Source organism: Ambystoma mexicanum, chromosome 5q (genome assembly GCF_040938575.1).
Source record: "Ambystoma mexicanum isolate Mex_15411 chromosome 5q, UKY_AmexF1_1, whole genome shotgun sequence".
Lineage (NCBI taxonomy): Eukaryota > Metazoa > Chordata > Amphibia > Caudata > Ambystomatidae > Ambystoma > Ambystoma mexicanum.
In genome coordinates, this window is record NC_090933.1 from 898,096,656 (window position 1) to 898,118,768 (window position 22,113).

The window sequence follows — 22,113 nt, forward strand, 5'->3', positions numbered from 1 at the left end:
TATGTAGATGATGTCCTCATCAAAAGTTCATCTGTGGAGGAACACATTGCGGAGATCCGTTATGTTCTGACACAGTTGAGGGCCGCCGGAGCAAAACTTTCCTTTCAGAAAGCACAGTGGTGTAGAACCCGTGCTAATTTCTTGGGGCATGAGATTACTCCTCAGGGTCTCTGTCCCCAAGAAAAGAAAGTGGAAGCACTTCAGAAACTGAAGGATCCCACAAATCTGTGGAAACTAAGGAGCCTCCTTGGACTGACTAATTACAGCAGCATTGAGGGCTACGCAGAGATCACTGACCCCATATTCATCTTTTGAAGGGGGGGTCAAGTAGGAATGGGGTCCAGAACAATCAGAGGCAGTAAGACAACTCAAAAGAAGCCTCTCACAAGTGCCTTGCCTAGCTTACCCTGTCAGAAACAAGGAGTTCTTCCTGGAGACAGGGTTCTCTAATATGTGCTTGACGGCAGTATTATACCAAAAGCATGACAAGGTCAATAAATTAATCTCCTATGCGAGCAAAACTTTATCCTCTGTGGAAGAAAAATTCAACGATTGTGAGAAGGCACTCCTGGCAACGGTGTGGGCATTGAAGAATTACCGCCCGTTCATCCAGGGGGAACACATCCTAGTGGAGACTCCACACCAGCCTCTGCAATACCTCCAAAGTGACAGAATCCGGGCCGGAAATGTGAGTAATTCCCGAATTACTTCCCGGATTTTGTCAATGCAAGGCTTTCCTGTGGAGGTCAGATATGGCCAAAACAAGAAGAGTCCCCTCGCGCAAGGTCTGGCTGACTTGCATGATTGTGCCAGAGAAAACTGTCTCGAGGACGAAAGTCTAAAAATCAAGGACAACATTGAGGCATACCTTAACTCCCCACACAAAGTCTTTGAAGAGGACAAGTGTGAGGGAATGCCCACTGTCTATGTGGATGGATGCTCTTACCATGTTGACAACAACGGGGAAAAAGAACTGGTGGTCAGCGTAGGAAATGCATGGGTGAAGGAGTCCCCAGAACCCTCCGCTGGGTACAAAACTGGTCCCCGAAGTAGTCAGGTGGCAGAATTGATGGCTGTGTATCAAGCCATCCACACTGCTGTCCAACATCAACTCCACGAACTGGTCATAATCACAGATTCAGATTATGTACGGAACGGGTTCGTGGAGCACCTGGTTAATTGGAAAACCAGAGGCATGTTATGAGCTAATAACAAACCCCTGAAACATGGGAAGTTAATCCAAAATATTGATGATCTAGTCACATCGAATGGGATGGCCATCTACTGGAAAAAGATCAAGGGTCATTCCAAAGTAGAGGGACCAGACAAAACTGGAAATGACTTAGCTGATCAGCTGGCTAAAACCAGGGCCATCCAAAGGGATCTAATAGAAATAGAGTCCCTGTTGGGGGAAATCCAGGTCACTGCTATCACTAGGTCCCAGACAAATGCTCACAACAATCTTTCAACTGCACAATGGAGTAAGGAGACCCCTGATGCTGATTTAATTACGGCTCAGAAGGGGGATACAATAATTGGTAAGTTTTACCAACACATTGAGGACCCCAAGAACTTTCCCCTGACGGATACCAATTACATTGGGAAGGAGGACCTTAGAGTGTTGATGAAATGTCCAAAAATGTTCCGAATCCAAGACGGTTTGTTGGTAAGGAAATCCCAAGCTGGCCATGATCAGTGGGTGGTCCCTACCTCATTCCGAAGCCTGATGTTAAGTCACGCCCATGATGCAGCCACCGCCGTTCATAGGGGGTTTCATACAACACTTGAGATCTTAAGAGAGGTTGCTTACTGGCCACACATGGGGCAGGACCTCGACCAATACTTGAAGGGGTGTCTGGTGTGTGCACAATTTCAGCCATCACCCCTCACACACCGTGCGCCTCTCCAAAAGAGGGGGATGACGCTGCCATGGTCAGATTTGCAAATCGACTTCGTAGGCCCTGTGATTCGCTCGTCTAGGGGAAACAAGTACATGTTGACGGTCACATTCTTGTTTACCAAGTGGGTGGAATGTCTCCCGGCCCCAAACTGCAAGGCAGAAACAGCAGCTGCCCTGATGATTAACCACATCTTTTCCCATTTTGGTCTACCTCAAAGGATTGAGTCAGACAGAGGTAGCCATTTCACCAGCGATTTAATGACAAAGATGTGGGAGATACTGGGGGTCAAAAGGAAGCTACATATTGCTTACCAGCCAGCCTCTTCTGGTGCAGTGGAGAGCTACAACAGAACCATTGTGAGCATATTAAAAAAGTTTGTGGCAGATTCTGGGCCAAGTTGGGATATCTGATTACCTCTGGTCCTAATGGCCATCAGATCTACCCCTTCATCTGCAACCAAAATGTCACCATTTGAGTTGATGACTGGACGCCAGATGGTGCCTCCCCAGCATTTGCTCTACAGGACCCAAGAGCAGACGTTGATCAATGCCTCCACAACTCATGAGTATGTGGAGAATTTGAAGAAACACCTCCAACATGCTTTTGCCTATGCTCAGCAGAATCTAGAAAGATCAGCTGATAGCATGAAAACTCACTATGATTTGAAAACCACCAGGAAGGAATATAAGGTGGGGGACCGGGTCTATCTATACAATTTCCAAAGGAACCAGGCCAAACAGCGAAAATGTTTGCCTACATGGAAGGGACCCTTTGAAATTATAGACAAGATCTCCCCAGTTGCATACAAGATCCGCCTCCCCAAAGGCAGTTTGGCAGAGGGGGAAGACAAGTGGGTCCACATCAATCAGCTAAAGTGTTGCCATCCCAGGCACACTCTGTAGCAACTGGAGGAGTCCTCTGCAATCCCAGAGGGGGCCGCTGCAGAGTAATTCAGTTCCAACCCTAAAATATCCCACATATGGTCTCTAAAATATTATGATTCTTGAAAGAAAATGTCTCCTGATTATATCTTGTTTTTAAAATAAGACTGCAAAATGTATCCTGATATATAAAATGTATATGTTCGCCACACCATTAATAGTGGTGGAAAAATGTCTAGGAATGTGTATTGCCGATTTGCTTTATCATCCTAGGAGAGATGAAACCATGGAGACAGACCAAGGAGGACGACCCGGGGACCGGGAGCAAAGATCCGAGGGGCCCGGGGTACCGCCCAATATTCCCATCAGGACCGGTGAGGAGAACCGATCGATCCAACTGGATGGAGGAAAAGATGCTGAACTGTGCCATCTGCGGAATTGGAATAAGATGATGCGGACATACCAGCACGTGGATCAAAACATCCTTTGCACCCGACACCCCCTCGACTCGAAATCAAAGTGCAGTCGGGCAGGGGGCTTGTCAGGGGTATTGACCCGCGTTTGAGTCATTAAGCTGCAACAGCTGGTGCTGTGGGTTTAGAAAATCCAAGATGGCCGAAAAGCCCACGTTGCGCCAGAATCCAGGAAAACTGCGCAGTTTTGCGCACACCAAAATGGTCGCCTAACCTGCCACCCACCAGTGCGAGCGTGATGGACCGGAAGCACCATGGGTAAAAGGTGGTGCCCAAGGAAAAACAGCAGGGCCTGTTAGCTCAAAAGCGCTTTTAAACCACCTCTATTTCTCTGAATGCAAACTTAAAATGTCCATTTCAAACATTGCAAGATAGCTAATACAGGAGACCATCTGTTCAAAATCCGTTTTAATTAATGTCAAAAATGGCTAAAATTATGGGCACAAAATTATTCTACTGCAGAACCCACACCAAGGCCATGTTGAGCAATGATCATGTACTATCAAGAAAATCCCCTTTTTGACATGGAGTTAATTCAAGACAACTCCTAAAAAAATGGGTGCAGTACCGGCATTGGACACAAACCGGCGCTAGCGGTCTAAACTCTGTCAGGAGAACTGTACTTCAGGAGTTGCAAAAGTATCCTGAGCCAGCTGGAAACTTCAAAGCCTTTTGGTTAATTACAATTCTTAAACACCTGCTGTTCCCAGAAGACAGGCTGATTCAATTAACAGTCCAAGAGGCTTGGAAACCTTCTCACCTCAGAACTCCACACAAGAAGGCAGGATATCACATGGCCCTGTTGATTGAGAGGGAGGGGTTTCTCCTCCAGCCTGCAGGACCCAACACAATAGACTCTTTCCATTGAATAGGATATGCTGATTTGGGTTTTGACTGTAAACAGTGCCCTGCCAGCAAAGAAGGCCATGTGACCATCTGACTCCCCAAGCTTCTGGGGGCGGACCCAAACAATGAAGTGAAGTGAATTGAAGGCAAATATATGTTTTATAAGAATACTGATAACTAATTGTAACCAGATGACAGAAATGTACAACTTTGGGATCTTTAAAATGACACATTCACTCCCAGTTCAAGACAAGGCTGGTCGCTCTGTGATGTTCTGAGGCAAAACCCCGGGAATTATGAATGCAGCAAACACTATATTTATTCTAGAGACACAATAACTTAGATTAATATGCTCAGGATAGGGTACAGGTCTGTGTAAAGATTTGATAAAAAACCAATGTTGCAAAAGCTACTAAAAACGAAAATAAGTTGTCATTTTTGAATGCAAGCTCTTAGAAACATCAGAGTTGGGCCAGCATGTACCATAAGTAATCTGTAATATGTACATGTAATGTCAACCGCTTGGGTATCTGGGAAATATGTTTAGTTATGAAAATGATTTTCTAAAGCAAAAGCAAAGGGGCGTTTCTTCAATAGACTGTAAGATTCTGACTCACTCTGACACACAACTCTGTTCTCCAGTGAGAGCACAGCAAATTCTTCAACCTATCAGAACCCTTAGTGGGTTGGGCATAGAAGATAGCCTTCACACCCACTTCCCAAAAGACATAAAAAGAGCCACTGGAAGCCAGACAGGGACATTCATTTTCCATTTCTGCGGAGCATTTTGACGGACGACTTCACATCCAGACTCCAGAACTCCAGAGATCCCGACTGACTCCAGATAGACTTCAGAACTTTGAACCAAGAAGGCCTACTGCTAGCAAATGTATTCTCAGCAGGCCTCAAAATCATTTGCAAATTATTCAAACCGCCGGGCTGAGCTGTTTGATTCTGGCCTAGAACCCTGTGCCAGACCCAGAAAGCAGTGCTATATCCAGAATCCATTTGATTCAGACCAGCAGAACCAGAGATCCGTGCAGTGCCGAGTGCCAGACCAGACCGCTGTATCCAGAACCGCAGACAAGACCCAGACTGCTGTGAGCAGAACCAGTGCCTGATTGACCCGCTGAGCAGAGAGAACCGCAGCTAAACCTATTGACCAGAACCGTGACGAGGCCATTCCGTTTAAATTTATAGTGTGAATATCTCGCCAGAACTTTGCAGAACCAATCTCTTAGTTTAAAATAATCTAATTCAAACTATTTTAACCTATTGAGAACTGCATCATAGGAATCGTGTGTTCATTCTGTCATTTCAAAGCTGCAAAACTGTCATCTGTCATTCTGAGCTTGACTTTTATTTTGAGAATCTACCTTCACAAAATCGTCCATATCTCTTGAACTGTTAGTGATAGAAGCGAGATTTAACTTTTAAAGCTGAGATTCTAAGCTTTCCAACAAGCTCTAAACCGACTTGCTACTCCTTATAGTTCCTCCGTAATTGTGCTCGATTGCCGCGATTTGACATTTTGCTTCATTTCAGCCACGTGTAAAAATATTTGTCTTTTGCTTCCATTACCGAAATCCGTTTTCAACCTGATAATCCCTCATTAATCATTGTTAGTGTGGACCTGAACTGATTTAAAGTATCTCTCACTCAAGCTGAACCTCTAGAGGGAATTAAAACCAACTCCTAAGTAATAAAATAAGTTTGCTAGTATAACATTATCCATTGTTGATCGACATTATACTCATAAGTGTGATATCAAATATTAATTTATTATAAAGCGTGATATATATCTATTGTTTAATTTTTCAAATAAACCTTTTTAATTTGCAAAACAAACCTACTTCTTGGCTCAGTGGGGTCAGGGGGATTCGAAGAGAGGGGCGTTATACAAGGGTTCATCATCCAGATTACAACTTGTCATAAAATATATAAATAAGGGCTTCCCTTGAGCAATCCCAGACAAGGCACTGACTTAGTGGGAATGCTTGATTGGAGTCATTAACAGTAGTCATATCCGTTCCAAAGAAAGAGGGCAAATTGCCTGAGCTTGAGATGGATGTCATTAGCAATAATACACACGCTCGGCAAAACAGACAAGGCAAAGGGTTGATAAGCGGTGAGCCTACACAAATAATACATGCAAATACACCTGGTCCAGTGACAATTGACCAAAAAGCAGTTTCGAAAAGAAGATCCCAAATGGAGATTATGCGAGACATTTTCATGCATAAATGGGCTGCTGAGCAGATGAGACATTCGAAACTTTCTCCTACACAGGGAACCCGGACAGATGTTCCTGTGTTTAATTCAGTCAGAAGAAGCTATGTTGGTACACTTCATGATATGATTATGGAAGCTCACATGAAAAGAATTAGACCTAAAAGAAGCACACAGGAAAATATTTATGAATTGAATGATTACTTGGACAGCACGGCACACTTGGGAAATAACATATGGTACTAACACATGAAGGAAGTTGGTAGAAGAACTTCAAAGGAGGAATACTCCGTGTGTGCACTCCTGTCATACAGCATGGGGAAGTCAAAGATCTTCATAGCTGTTGAAATAGATGTCCAAACAGCACATTGTCTTTCACAAGTAGCACTTTGCAATACCAGAGGCCAGTTCATGGGTAGTGATGCTTCTCTTAAATGGGCAACTGAATGGACAGATCCAGATGAAGACGAATATATTCAAGATATAAAGACAAGAAACAATGCAAAGACGAGAAGTCTTGTGATCATATATGAGAAACCTGTAGTAAAAGGAGCTGAAATCAGAAGGGAAGTGAACAAGAAACTTGAGGTTTCTGGAAAATCTACAAACGATATTCGAATTTGGAAGAACAGAGGTCAGATCTAGGGATCAGTGTTGCCACCAGATGGATGGGAAAAAGGAGTGGTGATCTGCAGAGCCTGGATGGTAACTAATCGTCCTGAATCAACTATTTTGAATGCAGAAGAGGTGTGCAAACCGATGTGGCCAAGATTTTCTAAACTATTGACATGGGTCCAAGACAGAGGAGGACCCCTGCAAATAGTGTCTTTGGAGAGCTGAAAGCTCTGCTTCAGAAATAATGGCCCGAGAAAAGTTGGAGAGAATCAGAAATGTGATCTATCTTTGATACATTAGGATTGGTGCATTGAATAGCAGTAATCATGGATCATTATTGGGCTTTTGGATTCAAGACCTATATAAGGCTACCCTAACGACTGGGGAGGAAAATGCACATTGGTGAATGTCCATGTTCCAGAATTAGTAATTCCAAAGAGTGATCTGAATCTCGACAGTTTTTCAAAAGCAGATGCTCACCTGAGGAAGAAGAGATCTGTGGAGCTGATGAAGAGGATGAAGAGAGAGAGCTATTTTTCAGACATGTCCATAGAAGCTTTTGATTATATCCCAAATGAACACAGACTATGTAGCCAGACTTCTTCAGTGTTCACATTGATCTTCATGCCAAGAATCCAGGTTGGAGCAAATACCAAGTGGCTGCAGATAACCAGATGGGAATTGCTGTAGACAATTAACACTACTATAAAAGATTTCAAAGCAAACAGAGAAGCGATGAGAGCCATAAGACTGATGACTCTCCAGAACAGATACGTCTTGGACATTATCACAGCTATGGATGTCAGTGTTTGTGCAAAAATCAGAGAATCATGTTGCACATTCATACCTTCTCATGATGACGAGAATGGAACCTTGACAGAGGCCATAGACATGCTGACGAAACTCCATGGCCATATGATAGATAAAGTAGAAGACATTGCTGATGACAGCTGGCTTCTCTTGGGTTCCACAATGGATGGCAGACATATTCAAGTTTCTTGAAGCCCTGATAGTGTTGATATTGCTTGGATTTTGGTAATTAAGATAATAATCTTGCAGTGCAAAAAGACAGAAAATAAAGCCATAGGGATGAAGATTATGATTGATGTTGAACCAGGAGGGAAGCCGAGAGATCTGACAGATGAAGAGATCAGAGAATTTGTGAAGGCCAGTATCCATGCACCTGAAGGAACGCAGTTCCTGTACCCAAAGAACCATAAGAAATATGTGGGAAGATGGATCTATTGCAGTCCAAGTGGACAGTGCATGCTCATGACATGGAACAAGGATGAGCATGTGAACTCAGTAGGTTGTCTGAAAGGAGTCATAAAGATATGGATCCCAAAGAAACATTTCTTCAGACAAGGATGTCTAGGTGTGAAGGGTGATGAGAAAGTGGTTGATGAATCTCCCAGAGGGGGGAGTGTAGAGGAGGAGCCAAGTACCCCCAATCCAACTGCCCTGCCTCTATTACCTATAGAGTGGGAACCAAAGTATGTGACGTATGTGGAACAATAGAACCAGAAAAGAGCAGAGCGTGGACTCCGTGCAGTGCCAATAAGAGTACCTATACCTAAGAAGATCTGGGAGGCAAGATACCCATTGAGAAAACTGTACCTGAATACAAGACAATATGATGCCCATTTAAAGGAGATTCCTGAAGAAGCAGAGCAGATGAAGGGCAAAGATGAATGGTGATGTCACAACTGAGCTGAACTGACGTACACCGAAGAGATGCAGAGACCAGAGAATGCAGATATTCTATAATTATTATTATGCCACAGAAACAGATGAAGATATTAAGCTAGTTTATATGTGTACAGATGCAACAGAAACACAAGCAACAAAGTAATCTTAAAAGCTAGCCTCAAGCTTTATAGTAAATGAGTTGCGGAAAGTGCCAATATATATATAGATGCATATGGATGAGTAAAAGATGGATGTTTCGACTAGGCATTATAAACAGTGCTGAACATTAACATGAAGGCTTCATTTCAGGGTTGCGCAGTTAAAAAAAGTTAATTGAATAACAAGTGAATCTCAGCAGAAGGAATTGGATGAGCCAAGAAGCCAAGTTCTTATCAGAACTCGAATTGGCTGACATTGGATACAAATTGTGTGAATGAACAGAGACTCCTGTTCGGAAGGCTTGAGCAAAACAAAATAAAAGACGTTAGAGGACTATTAAAAAATAATATTAAATACACTAAAGGGTTCGATTTCATGGTGTCCAGTCAGGTGGAAGAAGGAAGTTGGCCGATCGAGGTGGAATGCGCATATAAACGTAGAAATAATGGCTGCTTTGAATACACAAGATCGGGAAAATCCTGTGATATCAGGTAATATCAAGTAAGCGTCCAGCACATCAAGGAAACAATGACTTTGTTGAAAAAGATTTTTTCTCCAAATATGTTGCAGATTTTTTGTGTAAAAATATGATATGTCTTCGCAAATGGAAACTGATCCTTAATGGAGCATGCATTATTCCATCTCAAACTGGGTAGACATGTTCGATAGGCCCATGAGTTGCCCCCAATCTAATAAACAATGTTGCTATTCTACCCTTCTGAACATACTGCGTGTAGGCTGTAGGTGTAGAGTGGTGGAGGATGCAGCAGTAGTGGTGGCCCCTTTGAGCAAAATGTGTGTGGTCTGGGGACAAAGGATATTACAGCCATGCACTGTTTTACTCTATGTACTGGGGGGTGATGCAAGGGGTGCGTTTCTAGCCAAGTGTCCTCCAAACTATTGCTTAGTTGTTTATTGAATTTGATGATCTCATCTAATGTCTAGTGATGGTCCTTTTTGATTTTCTAAGGGTCTGACCCCTTGAAGCCATGGTTTCAGACAGAGAAGACACATTGGCCCTCATTACGACCCTGGCGGAAATCGTGGTGCAAAATGCACCATGGAGCACGGCGGAAAGCTGCCGATAGCGCCATGGGGGTTGGCGGATTTTCCGCCCCATTCCGACCTTGGCGGGGCGGTAAATCCCCCATTTTACCCTTCCCCATTCCCATTTTTGCCCCATAGGGTATAATGGGAGTGGGGAAGGCGTTAATTACGCCACCTTAAAATACGGTGGCGTAATTAACAACAAGGTCCCGTAGCGCCATGGATTTCTCCGCCCGGAAAAACCAGGCGGAAAACGCTCCATGGCGCTACGGGAACTCGTAGTAGGGCGGACGGGTCCGCCGCGAATACCGCTGGCGTAAATCCACTCCGCCAGGGTCGTAATGAGGCCCATTGTGTTATTATTCTTGACATTGTACTTACATTAATTGACTTCACATGACTTCTGCATTTAGCCTAATTATGTAATGTAGTCATATTCTGCATTTAGCATAATTGTCTAAGGATCTAAGGAAGCCATATATTGCATATGGTGTTTTCACAAATCAATTAATCAATGTCTGTCTATGTATTTTAGGCCCTGCTCCTCTTTTAAATCTAGGTGTTTTCCTAATTGTGTTGACATTATGTCTTTCTATGCATTTTAGACCCTGCTCCCTTTTTGAGTCTAGGTGATACGCTGCACTGCTCTTTGTACATAGACGGAACCCAGGATGTAAATGTTGTTTGTAAAGCTAATCTATTTACTCCTCTCACACACTGCACCTTCGTAACTTAGCGGAAGGCATAGGGTCACTCCACACACCCTGTGCTCACATATAACACAAACACTATTGCACAACGCCTCTGCCATAAGAATGAAGCTACTTTTAACAACAGAAATTTGAACTGTACCTTCCCACATAATGATCTACCTCCTTAAACACAAACCTCCCCTGCTTAATTCATAGCTTACCTCCGCTGCACCCATCCACCTGTGCTTCGGACATGGGTGACTAGCAGGGTCTCGACCTCCCTCACATAACTTTATTGGCTGAAATGCACACACGCATAATAGCACCTCCAAATTCTCCCAAATTTGGGCTCCGGACCCTCTGAGGGCATTCAACCAACACTGCCTTGGGACCATAATTATGGTGAAAGGCGCTATACAAATGACAAAATGAATTCATGAGTTTCACAACAAATAAAGTACATTGGCTCTGCGGTACGAGTGATTTAGTCACGGGGTGCTATTTGTACTGCAGCAGTAATGTTAATGAGAGCTGTGGGAGTTCCAGGCTGGTGTGTTCAAGGAAAGTGGATACTGCCAAGCCTTCACAGACTAAGGGTGGAGAGGTGCTGATGGCGCGGGCTGCCCCAGGGGCCTATGGATTTTGTCCATTCATCCGTAAGTACTCGTTTATCTTATACTTGCAGCTCTGGGTGTGATCACCTATGGAGATCGATCAGTAACAATGGGTGTGTGACGGAGCAAGCAAACCCCCCACCATGAACTGTGATAAACTGATTAGCTACATTGCGCTGTGATAGGTCACACAAACCTTAAATACGATGGTGTAGGCCAGCACATCTGCACATTTTTAAATTTGGCAACCTTTAGAGAAACGAGGTTAATAAGCTGCCTACATGCTCACCCGAAGGGATGCATGAAATCTATTGATAGGGCGGTACGTATTTGAGGTGAACACACAGTGCCCCTTAAAATAATGTTTGTTTTGATTGAATGTTCCGCTGATTAGAGCGTTGCTGTTGACTTCTTTAGCAAGGATTAAAAATGATTAACTAATATTGCAATACAGATGGTTGGTTGAAAACATCCTGGAAGAGAGCCTGTCATTTTAGGTTGGTTTCTCACAGTGAAATAGTTTACTTTATTTTACTTTAAGTGGATAATATTTATGGTGGGCTGCCTTCTCCTCCTCCAGGTGCCGACTGGTGCCTCACATGTCCTCTCAGGGACATGGAAATGAAAGAAGGACTCCGCTCGAAGCCATGGATTTCATTTCCAAAACGGTTATTTTCCAAAGGAGCCACTCGCATGTTGCAGTACCTTTATTTTAAGTGCCACTCACTATTAGACTTGGGATGCTAACAGCACTATACCCTCTGCTGCACCGTAGCTATTGGTAAAAGCCGGGGGTCCCTCTTTAAAGGCCTTTCCTGCCTTCAGCTTTATTCATTCCAGAATCAGGCTGTTCCCACGGGTGCAGCCTGCAGAATTGCTCATTACTGCTTAATTATTGCAGTTTACTAACGTGGCTAAGGTCTCTCTCCAGCAGTTACTGCCATGCACTGGACGGGAATGGGTTAATCTTTTACAGTGTCTTCTATGTTCCTAGAAGAGTTCTTTGTTGGGTCTAGGCAGTTTGAATGTGCGGGCTTATCCCCCTGTTGCTGTGTCTGAAAGATCTGGGGCATTTTCATGGAGGAAGGTCATGGCAGGACATCAAAGGAGCCCCTGTCCAAGACTGCAAACGGCGAAGCAGTGCTTACAAAGAAGAAACCTACCAAAGCTATGAAACATAAACCGCTCCATGAAATTGTGGAAGAACAAAGGGATTGTTTGGTGAAAAAGATTGACCCACCACATTGGAAGGAGAAGATTCACTTTCGAATAGACTCATGGCTCAGAGAAAGGCCAGACTTGGTGGCTTTGGAAAGAACCATGCACAGAATGCAAAATTGGGAGTAGAAATTCCACTCTATCTGGAACCAGTTCCTAGAAATATATGACAAACTGTGAATCGGTATAATTGTGAACAAACTAAAACGCAACCTTATTTAAACAAGATGTTGCAGGCCTCCTTTAAACCTCACTGTTCAAGGATATTGATGAAAGATGCTATACTATGTGCTATATAACATCATAGCAAAGGGAAGGATTATTTAATGTGAACTGTCTTTTTACCTGCATGTAATCTTCTTTATATATTTGTATAGTTAGTAATGATCAAATAACATTAGAAACATTACTACTGTTGATCCTCGGATTCTGTTTATCTAGTTCCTCGAGGGATTCTTCAACCTATTTGGGAGCATAGGCATTTTACATTGCATAGCATGGTATTTGCGATGTCTTCCCAATTAAAGTGAAATTGCTATGAAGTCTCGTACAGAAGGTTGCAGCACTCATTTTGCTGCATTTGTTTTTTCGCTACTGTGTCCACGAACTGCCGAAATTTATTTTGTTTCCAATTGCTTTCATTAGTTTGACAACACTTTAAATAAATGAAATAAGAACATGTTTCTTTAAAAGTCTGATTATTAAATTTGAGAGGACTTATTGAAAATTGTTTAGGAAATGTCTCAAGTAGAACATTAGGAGTGTTTTGGTCAGAATGGCCCATACTTCTTCCAAATGGGGCGACGGAAGGCTTGAATGGCTTGAATGTGTCTGCATTGAGGCCTTGAAAAGGATTCGATAAATTGCTGCAGGCTGATTTGCAATGAGAGCAGGCTTCCTGTCTGAGGAAGATGGGCTGTTGTTGTTGGTGGCCTCAACTGCACAGGCTGCGTATGTCTGTATCATTTCAGTTGGCTGGCCTGTCTGGGGTTGCCAGCCAGCAATGGTGGATCTTTCTTTATGTTCAAGATTATATTGTCTTTTTGTAGTAAGACATTTAAAGTGCCAGCCTACTTCAAGTCTGGCACTTCTGGCGTGAATATGGATCAGTTATGGGGCCGTGGAAATGGGTGTCGCTGTGATGTCTACGACTGTGACCAATGAGTTGAATTCAGTTTATTGAACTGCATAGGCTTCTTATCCAGTAACTACTCAGACCGGACCCTTGAGAGTCCTATTTGGAGATCCTAGGGAAAAGCTTTTGGGGTACCCATTTAGTAATAAGGGGTCTGCCTTTTGTGTGGAGAATAGACTCACTAAAACTTGACACTGGCCTCTGGAGCTTGAAGAGAAGGTCCCGGTGGAACATTCTCTCCAGCACCCAGTGCAGGAGACAATGGTCCCAGTGTTCTGCCTCAGTGCAATGACTTCATGATTATTCTTCTGTATACTGCGAGTAAGGCATTAACACCTGCCAGGGAAAATGATTATACATCAAATTAGCACCTCCCGTGGTGGTTCCTTTTGAACACATGTATACTCTCTTTTGAAATTAAAAAGGAATCACTTAGGGATGGCCTTCAGTAAAATGTGGTGCCTTCTCTTGTGCAGTCATTCTTGTTCATTGCATTAGCCATCACTGTTTTGCACATCATATCACAGGTCCTAAATGCTGTGCTGCGTCATGTTGTGCAGCATAAACTATTCCTCAGGCACGCAGCTGCTCTAAATACCTTAACCTGGACAAGATGTGCCAATTGCAGACTTTCCTAATGTTGCTGGTGCAACTGCACATGTATTTTACTTTACTTTATAATATTTATAAAGCGCAGCAATGGACACTAGGGCTTGAGGGTGCTACAAGACATAAACAACAATCAACAGATAAAAGCCAAGATCAGAATCCAGTTACGAACATGAGGATCAGTAACCTAATTAAAAAGATGGGTCTTCAATTTTTTCTTTTTTAAATTTTTTTAATCTCAAGTATAGTGCTCTTGAGTGCAGCCAAGATGGCGGCTCTGATGTGAGCTCCGTGAGCGCACCAAATTAATCCTGTGACAAAGCACAGTTTCAGGGGCTTTACACCCCCCCCCAGTGACCTAAATATCAGTCCTGGGCGGTACTTGGCAGATCGAGAGACAGCATCGGCTGCAAGACCTACCACAACCCCCGAACAAGCCTGGGGCCTGCGAGGTGCGGAGCGTGCTGAGGCGATCACCCGTGACGACATCCTGAGGGCTGCCGGAGAGGAGGGTGGGACACCGACACCACCGTACGCCCGGGGCGCCGCTGACATCCCGCCCACAGTTTCTGTGGTGGTTGGAGGTCCCCGCCCGGCGGTCTCGCGGCTGCCGAGCGGACGCCTCGGCGGGGGCACACAGACCCAGCGACCGGCGTTCCCGGGCGGTACGATTGCAGGGGTGGAGCCCTGGCGCTGCGTTCCGGGGACCACTCTCCTGGCCTGAGGCTCCTAGACTCACCTCGCGACCAGCGGAACAGGCTAGGTGGCGAGGGGACATGGAGTAAAGAAAATACATCAGGTGAGCTGGGCCCCCCCTCTTTTCTCCCACACCAACCATAATACCGCAACCGGTCCCCCACAGAGGAATCACTTCGCCCCGGCTGGTGGCCCCCCCGGCCTGCTCATCGCTGCTCGAGTCGCACACCTCGGCAGATCGGCGCGTGGCCGCCGGGGCGGGTGAAGGAAGAGACAGACTGGGTCGGACTCCCCGCCCTCCAGGCCATTGGCCCTGCTCTTGTCGCTAGTCACATCGAAAGCAGCCCGCCAGGCGTAAAATCGCAATCAGTACCCCCCCCGGAGGGAGTGACAGTGTTTGAAGCCACACAGTGCGACGGAGACTGGGTCACCAGGGCTGGAGCCACCAGGCGGGAGTGGAGGGGGAGGCAGACAGGATCGGACACCCCGTCCACAAGAATATAGGCCCTGGAGCTGGCCCGCTGCGACTCTTAAACCGCCAGCCATATCCAAAGCGGCAAACAGTCCCTCGCAGCCCCTCAATATTCACAACAAACTTACCGTACGCAGCACCGCATCCTGCCAAAAATTACACGGCGGTGTGTGACAAAGGCAACGTACGTTCCATCTAAATACCAGCGTCCCCGCCAATCGGAGAGTCCTGACCCCTCAGCAGGCAAGCGGCAAAAGCGCCAAGTAAATCAACAACCAAGAGGCGGGTGAGTGGAACTAGCTGACGGACCCCCTTTATCTGCTGCGGCGACCCTTTGCAGGACTAGCTCTACCCATAACTGCACCCTAACGAGACCGTCCGATATCTCACCAAAACATGAAGACCCAAAGGGAAACCCGCACCAAATCACCATCAAAGCCACCAGCATGGGCAAAGCCGATAAGGCTCAAAGAAAATTGACCTTCGAGGCAGGAACCATATTAAAAACTCCAAAAACAAATGGCGGACCGCAAGGCCTCGAAGAGGTTCCACCCCAAGACGGGGACTCCTCCCAGGCCACAGACATCAGAGAGATCCTTTTGGAATTAAAGGCAGGCATAGGAAACATTGACTGCAAGCTAGACTCCCTATCCGCAAAAGTTGATCAACTACAACACCGCCTAGATAAGCATGGGGACAGGCTAGACACCGCGGAACAACGAATTTCAGACACTGGAGATAACATGGCCTCCATAACCACCAAAGTAACGACACTAGAAACCCAAATGAAAGCCGTCCTAGCAAGGAACGAAGACCTCAAGGGGCGCTCCCGCCGAAATAATATCCACATTGTAGGGGTGAGAGAACAGCAAAACACAGGCAAAATGGAAGACTTTGTAGAGACCCTATGCAAAATCACATTTGGTAGTCCCGCACTGTGTAACATATTTGTGGTGGAAAGGGCCCACAGGGTCCCAACCAGCAGACCGATTCCCGGGACGACCCCGCGTCCAATAATCGCCAAACTGCTTAACTTCAGAGACCGGGACACGATCCTCCGCCTAGCCAGGGAAAAAGGAAAGTTACAATACGACGGAGACGACATTCAATTCTTCCCCGACTTCTCCCCTGCGGTTCAAGCACAGCGTAGAACATTCTCTGGGGTGAAGCATCGGCTGCAAGATAACAAACTACTGTGTTCGATGCTATACCCAGCCAAACTATGCATTCAACATGACGGCAAATCGCAATTCTTCAGCACACCGGATTAGGCAAACACATTCCTCGACAAAATAGGATGCAAACAAACCAGTAACAATCCAAGACCCCAAAGAAGAGACCGTGACGTAAGAGACCCGCCATGACACCTTCTCGTGTCCACGTCCAGGCCATCTCTCGCTGCTCCCCAAAGAGCCCCTGGACCTCTAACAATCACAACAAAATGTATGGTACGCCACCCTTGGAAGCTCCCTAGCGCCCCAAGCGCAGTTCAGTTATGTTTGGGAAATGGGAAGGGGAAACTCGATGGGCATGTTGGGGGTTGCCCATGATTGGGAGGGTTTAAGTTTACGGTTATGGAAGTGTGATTGCGTGGGGTCCGCACCCACCCATATATGCCTGGGATCACCAAGTTGTTACATCAAAAACAACCTCCGCACAAGTGGGCTAAAACCTGGGCACAATACAGTAGAACCCTGGCTAGCTACTATCGATCCCTTTTCGTGTTCCCAGAACCGGCAAACAGACTACCAACAGGTACATTCAAGTTAGCCACATGGAACATTAAAGGAGGCAACAATCCAATAAAATCCAGGAAGATGACGCAGTACCTTCGAAGACATAGAGTAGACATTGTATTGATTCAAGAAACACACCTCCTTCCAGGCACAGAAAACCGATGGGCCCGAGACTGGGGTTGCCATAGGTACTTTGCGTCATACTCCTCATATGCCAGAGGAGTGGCAATCCTCATACATAAATCCCTAAAATGCAAAATAATCTTGGTCAAAAATGACGATGAGGGAAGGACACTCCTAGTACATGCGACCCTGGAAAACACAGAATTCGTAATCATATATTCATACGGACCAAACACAGATGGACACAACAATTTCGACTAGGTAATGACACATCTGGGAGTAGTGAGATCCGCGACAATCATTTGGGCTGGTGACATGAACACTACACTAGACCTTCACTGGGACAGGTCCCACCCGTCTTCTGCGACTGTCCCGAAGGCAGCTCTCCAAGTGCTCGAAATCTGCAAAGCTTATGACCTGGTCGATATCTGGAGACGCCAACATGGTGAGACCCGCGACTACTCCTTCCATTCCTGGGTCCACAAAACAAGTTCCCGTCTTGATTACATCCTGGTTTCCGCACATAGCCACGTCCAATGGACAAATAGTCAAATCCTACCGATAACAATATCTGACCACTCAGCTGTCACAGTGGAATGTACCCCAGCAGATTCAACAGAAGGGAGAAGACACTGGAGGTTCAAAAATGGTTCCCTTCAGGACCAAGTATTCGCAGATGAACTCCGATCTGAAATCACATCATTCCTTGAACTCAATCAAGACTCAGTGACATCAGCTGGAACCCTATGGGAAACCCTGAAGTGCTATGTCCGTGGGATTTGTCTCACCAAAGAACAGGGCATCCTCAAACTTATAAAACGAGAACTGGCATCAAGCGAGGCCCGACTGAAAGAACTTGAACGCTCACAATCTGTAACATCAGAACCACACATATTAGCAGCACTCAAGAAAGAGCCTGATAACTACAGAACGACTGCCGACCGTGAACTAAAATTTCTGTCATACGGCCACTGCATTCGACAATATGGAGAAGGACAGAAACCAGGTGCCCTCCTAGCAAGATTGATAGCTGCAGACCGCAAACCAAGACAGATTGAACAAATCTGAAATCCCCAAGGCGGCATGGTTCACACTGATAAGGAAATAGCAGAAATGTTCTGCAACTATTACCAAAACCTATACAAATCCAGCTACACCGCCTCCCAGGAAGAATTAAAACAATATCTGGCAGATATAGAACTGTACTGGGTGGATGTAATGTTGAGAGAACCACTAAATGTACCGATCACACTCGAGGAAATCCTCCAAGCCATCAAACAACTTCCAAGTACCAAAGCACCGGGCCCCAACGGGCTAACGGGCAAATTTTACAAAGCATTTGCACAAGTGCTCGCACCAGTGCTGCTACAAGTCTATGAAGAGGCAGCGGAGACGGCCTCATTGCCCCCGACTCTACAAGAAGCAAATGTAATCCTGCTCCACAAGGCTGACAAACCCCCCGAAGAATGCAGCTCCTATAGGCCGATATCATTGATCAACCTTGACAATAAAATATTAGCGAAGATTCTGGCCTCCAGACTGATCCCCCTGATGCCTGCAATGGTGATAGCAGACCAAGCTGGGTTCATACCAGGCCGGAACACCACATTCGGCATCAGACATATGTTTGGAGTCATGGAGGAACTCGATCCCTCGCAGCAAGCCGCAGCAATCCTCCTCGAAGCCGAGAAGGCATTTGACTCTGTTGAAGGGCCCTTCCTCTTTGAGATCCTGCAGCGTATGGGGCTCGGCAAGCGATTTATCCAGTTAATTGCCCTTCTGTATAACCAACCCAGGTCACACATCACCCTTAGGAAAATTAGATTGTCAGCAATAGACATTCAGAGGGGAACTAGGCAGGGGTGTCCATTATCTGCGGTACTATTTGCGTTGGTAATGGAGCCGCTTGCTTCCGACCTCCGGGCTAAGCACATACAAAGAGGCCTCTCCTTTGGCCCCATAGCCTCATAGTCTCCCTATACGCCGATGATATCGCCCTCTTTATCGGTGACCCAGCAACCAACCTCAACCCTGTAATACGTGACATAATCAAATTTGGCAAATACTCTGGCCTAAAAATTAACCATAGCAAATCAATTATATTCCCCCTTACCCCTACAACCCAAGAATTCACAGATGACTATGGCTTCAAATGGGAATACACAAACGTCCGGTATCTTGGCATCCATTTGGCGAGAGACCACCAAACCCTCTTCCAAGATAACTATGGTAAAGTACTCCAAACTCTCCAAGAGAAAATCGCTAGATGGAAAGCTCTTCCACTTACTCTCTGGGGGCGAGTGTCGCTGGTGAAGATGGTGATACTCCCCAAGCTTCTCTACCTCTTTGTGAATATTCCCCTTCTTGTACCTCAGACCCATCTCCTACGCCTGCGAAGCTTGGTCCTTGAACTTCTATGGGCAGGCAAACCGGCCAGAATTGCATACAATTCACTTATTCAACCAGTTAAAAAAGGCGGTATGGCACTACCCGATCACGAATGCTATTATTGGACGGCCCAGGCCCAATTCCTAGGGCACTGGTACGCCACTCACTTTATAAGACCCCATGTCCAGCTCAAACGAGCTCTTGCCTCTCCCTTCCTACTCAGAGCAGTAATTTTTGGCCAAACACATACGTCACACAACACATTAAACACGGTGCTCTCCACCATAGCAATATGGAAAAAAATTGCACACAAATGTAATGTCCAAACCAGATTCTCTCCTCTCCTACCGATAAAATTCATCCCCGGAATCTCCCTATCCACCGAGAAGGTATACTTAAACTGGGTCAACAAACTAAAACTAAAATCCCTGGGTGACCTCTTCATCGAAGGGACCTTTCTCACTCCCCAGCAGGCCAGAGACTGTGGGGCTACTACTGCACTTGACACATTTATCTATTTCCATCTCAGACAAGCTCTTCAGGCTGTACTGCCCTTGTTCCCGCAGCAACCCGCCACCTGGCAACTACTACATGGCGTCATTCAATCGCAAGGAGAGGGTAAACTAGTATCGCTGTTATACAAGTCATTGTTAACTGAAACTGCCCCAAACCCGATAATACCCAAAATAAGATGGGAGAGATCCCTCCAGGTGTCATTTACTGATGAAGAATGGGACTACATCCTAGCACAGACCCAAAATGTATCATTAAACACAAGATATAAACTAATACACCTAAAGTTCATTCATCAAGCATATCATACCCCTGCCAGAATCCACAACTTCCATCCCTCTGTTCCTCCGACATGCAGCCATTGCGGCGCCCAGTCGGCAGATTTCATACACCTCGCCTGGCACTGTCCAACAATTCAGTGATTCTGGGGGTCAATACTAGAAAAAACAGACGCAATTATTGGTGTACACATAGAACCCAACCCCAAGACCACACTCCTTGGACTCACTAAACACTTTCCCCACTACACACGGAAACCCGGAGGGCTACTGTTGTTGTTGGCGCGCAGGAGGATTGCAATGTCATGAGGGAAAGGCCCCACATCAACCGTACAACAGTGGATGAAGGACATATCCTACTGCCAGGACATGGAATAAAACTTTCTCAGATTACTGCCTTTACATGCACGGCCCCCGACATCTGGGGCCCATATATCACCTATTTGATATCCACTGGAGAAAATGACTCCTCTTGGGAAGCATCCCCAGTGCTTCAACAGCAATAGCCCAGGAACTTTGCCCTGTCACAAATCGACAAGTCATTGACAACGAATACTAAAACCAAATTCAGATGTAGCATGGTGTTCAAGTCGCGGGTTTGGGGGGTGGTGGCGCAAGGCAGAGCACAAATTACTTCCATGTTTTGTTATGACGTATATTTTGTATGCTTATGTTTTAACATGTTGAAAATATCAAAAATAAAGTTTAAAAAAAAATGTATCTCAAGAGATTGGCCTGGTACCACGCAAGGTCAAGAAATAGGTGTTCAGGAATCAGAGGATGCAGCACAGTATTACCATCCACATGGCGTTTGCAACCAGTGTCCTCGGTCTTCTCTGGACTCAATAACCTTCTGTAATAACTTCCTTCCACAGATCATTGAGGAAATGCAAAAACACAGAGCCTGACTCCTAGACATGCTTGCATTCCACCACTTCCACTGAAATCCATGTATGTATGTATGCATGATGTATTTTGATATCATTTAATTTATAAACCGCTTATCGCCAAAATGCTTTACAAGATAAAAACGGTACAATGTCAATTGCACCTGTCAAGTATATTCATGTAACATTCAAGTCAAGGTTGGATAGCTGCACAAGTAGAGTGTTGGTCTCTGAAATGATAGCGGTCCTCGCTACTGAAGTTAGTTAAAATTCTGCTGCAGGGCAGACGGATTTATTTATTTTATTTATTATTCACTTGTTTGGCGCATATACAGCAAGTAAATACTGTTTCAAAGCACCCACAGGGCAAATGGAGGGAACAGAGTGTGAAAAATATTAGTAAACACAAAAAATAAAAAAATTAAAACTGTGGGGGAAACAAGGGGAAAGAGGGACAAACCTCAGAATGTGCAAGTGCAGCAAGGAAGAGGGAAGGGGGAAAGTGCTAAAGTGTTCGTGCTCAAGGGGGGGCCACAGATAAGTGCATGGTAGAAGTGCATGGTGAGGAGAGTGCTATGTGGTCAAGGGGCCGTGATGGGTAAGTGCGAGCCTCCAAGGCGGAGGGAGTGCAAGGTCAAGTGCTGAAGGTAGACAGGAGCTGGGACGATTGAGTGTCAGGGACCCAGAGGATGAATGAGAGCCCAGGACACCAATCACAGCAGCTGTGCAAATTAGCAGAGGAGAGAAGAAGGGTAGGAGCAGGTAAAGCGGAAAGTCTTGAGGAGCTTCCTGAATTTAAGGAAGTTCTGCTCAAGGCGCAGAGAGAGGGGAAGGCTGTTCCATAGCAGTGAGCCAGCAGAGTTGAGTGATCAATCACCTACTCTCTGTTTAGCAAAACACTTTACACACAGA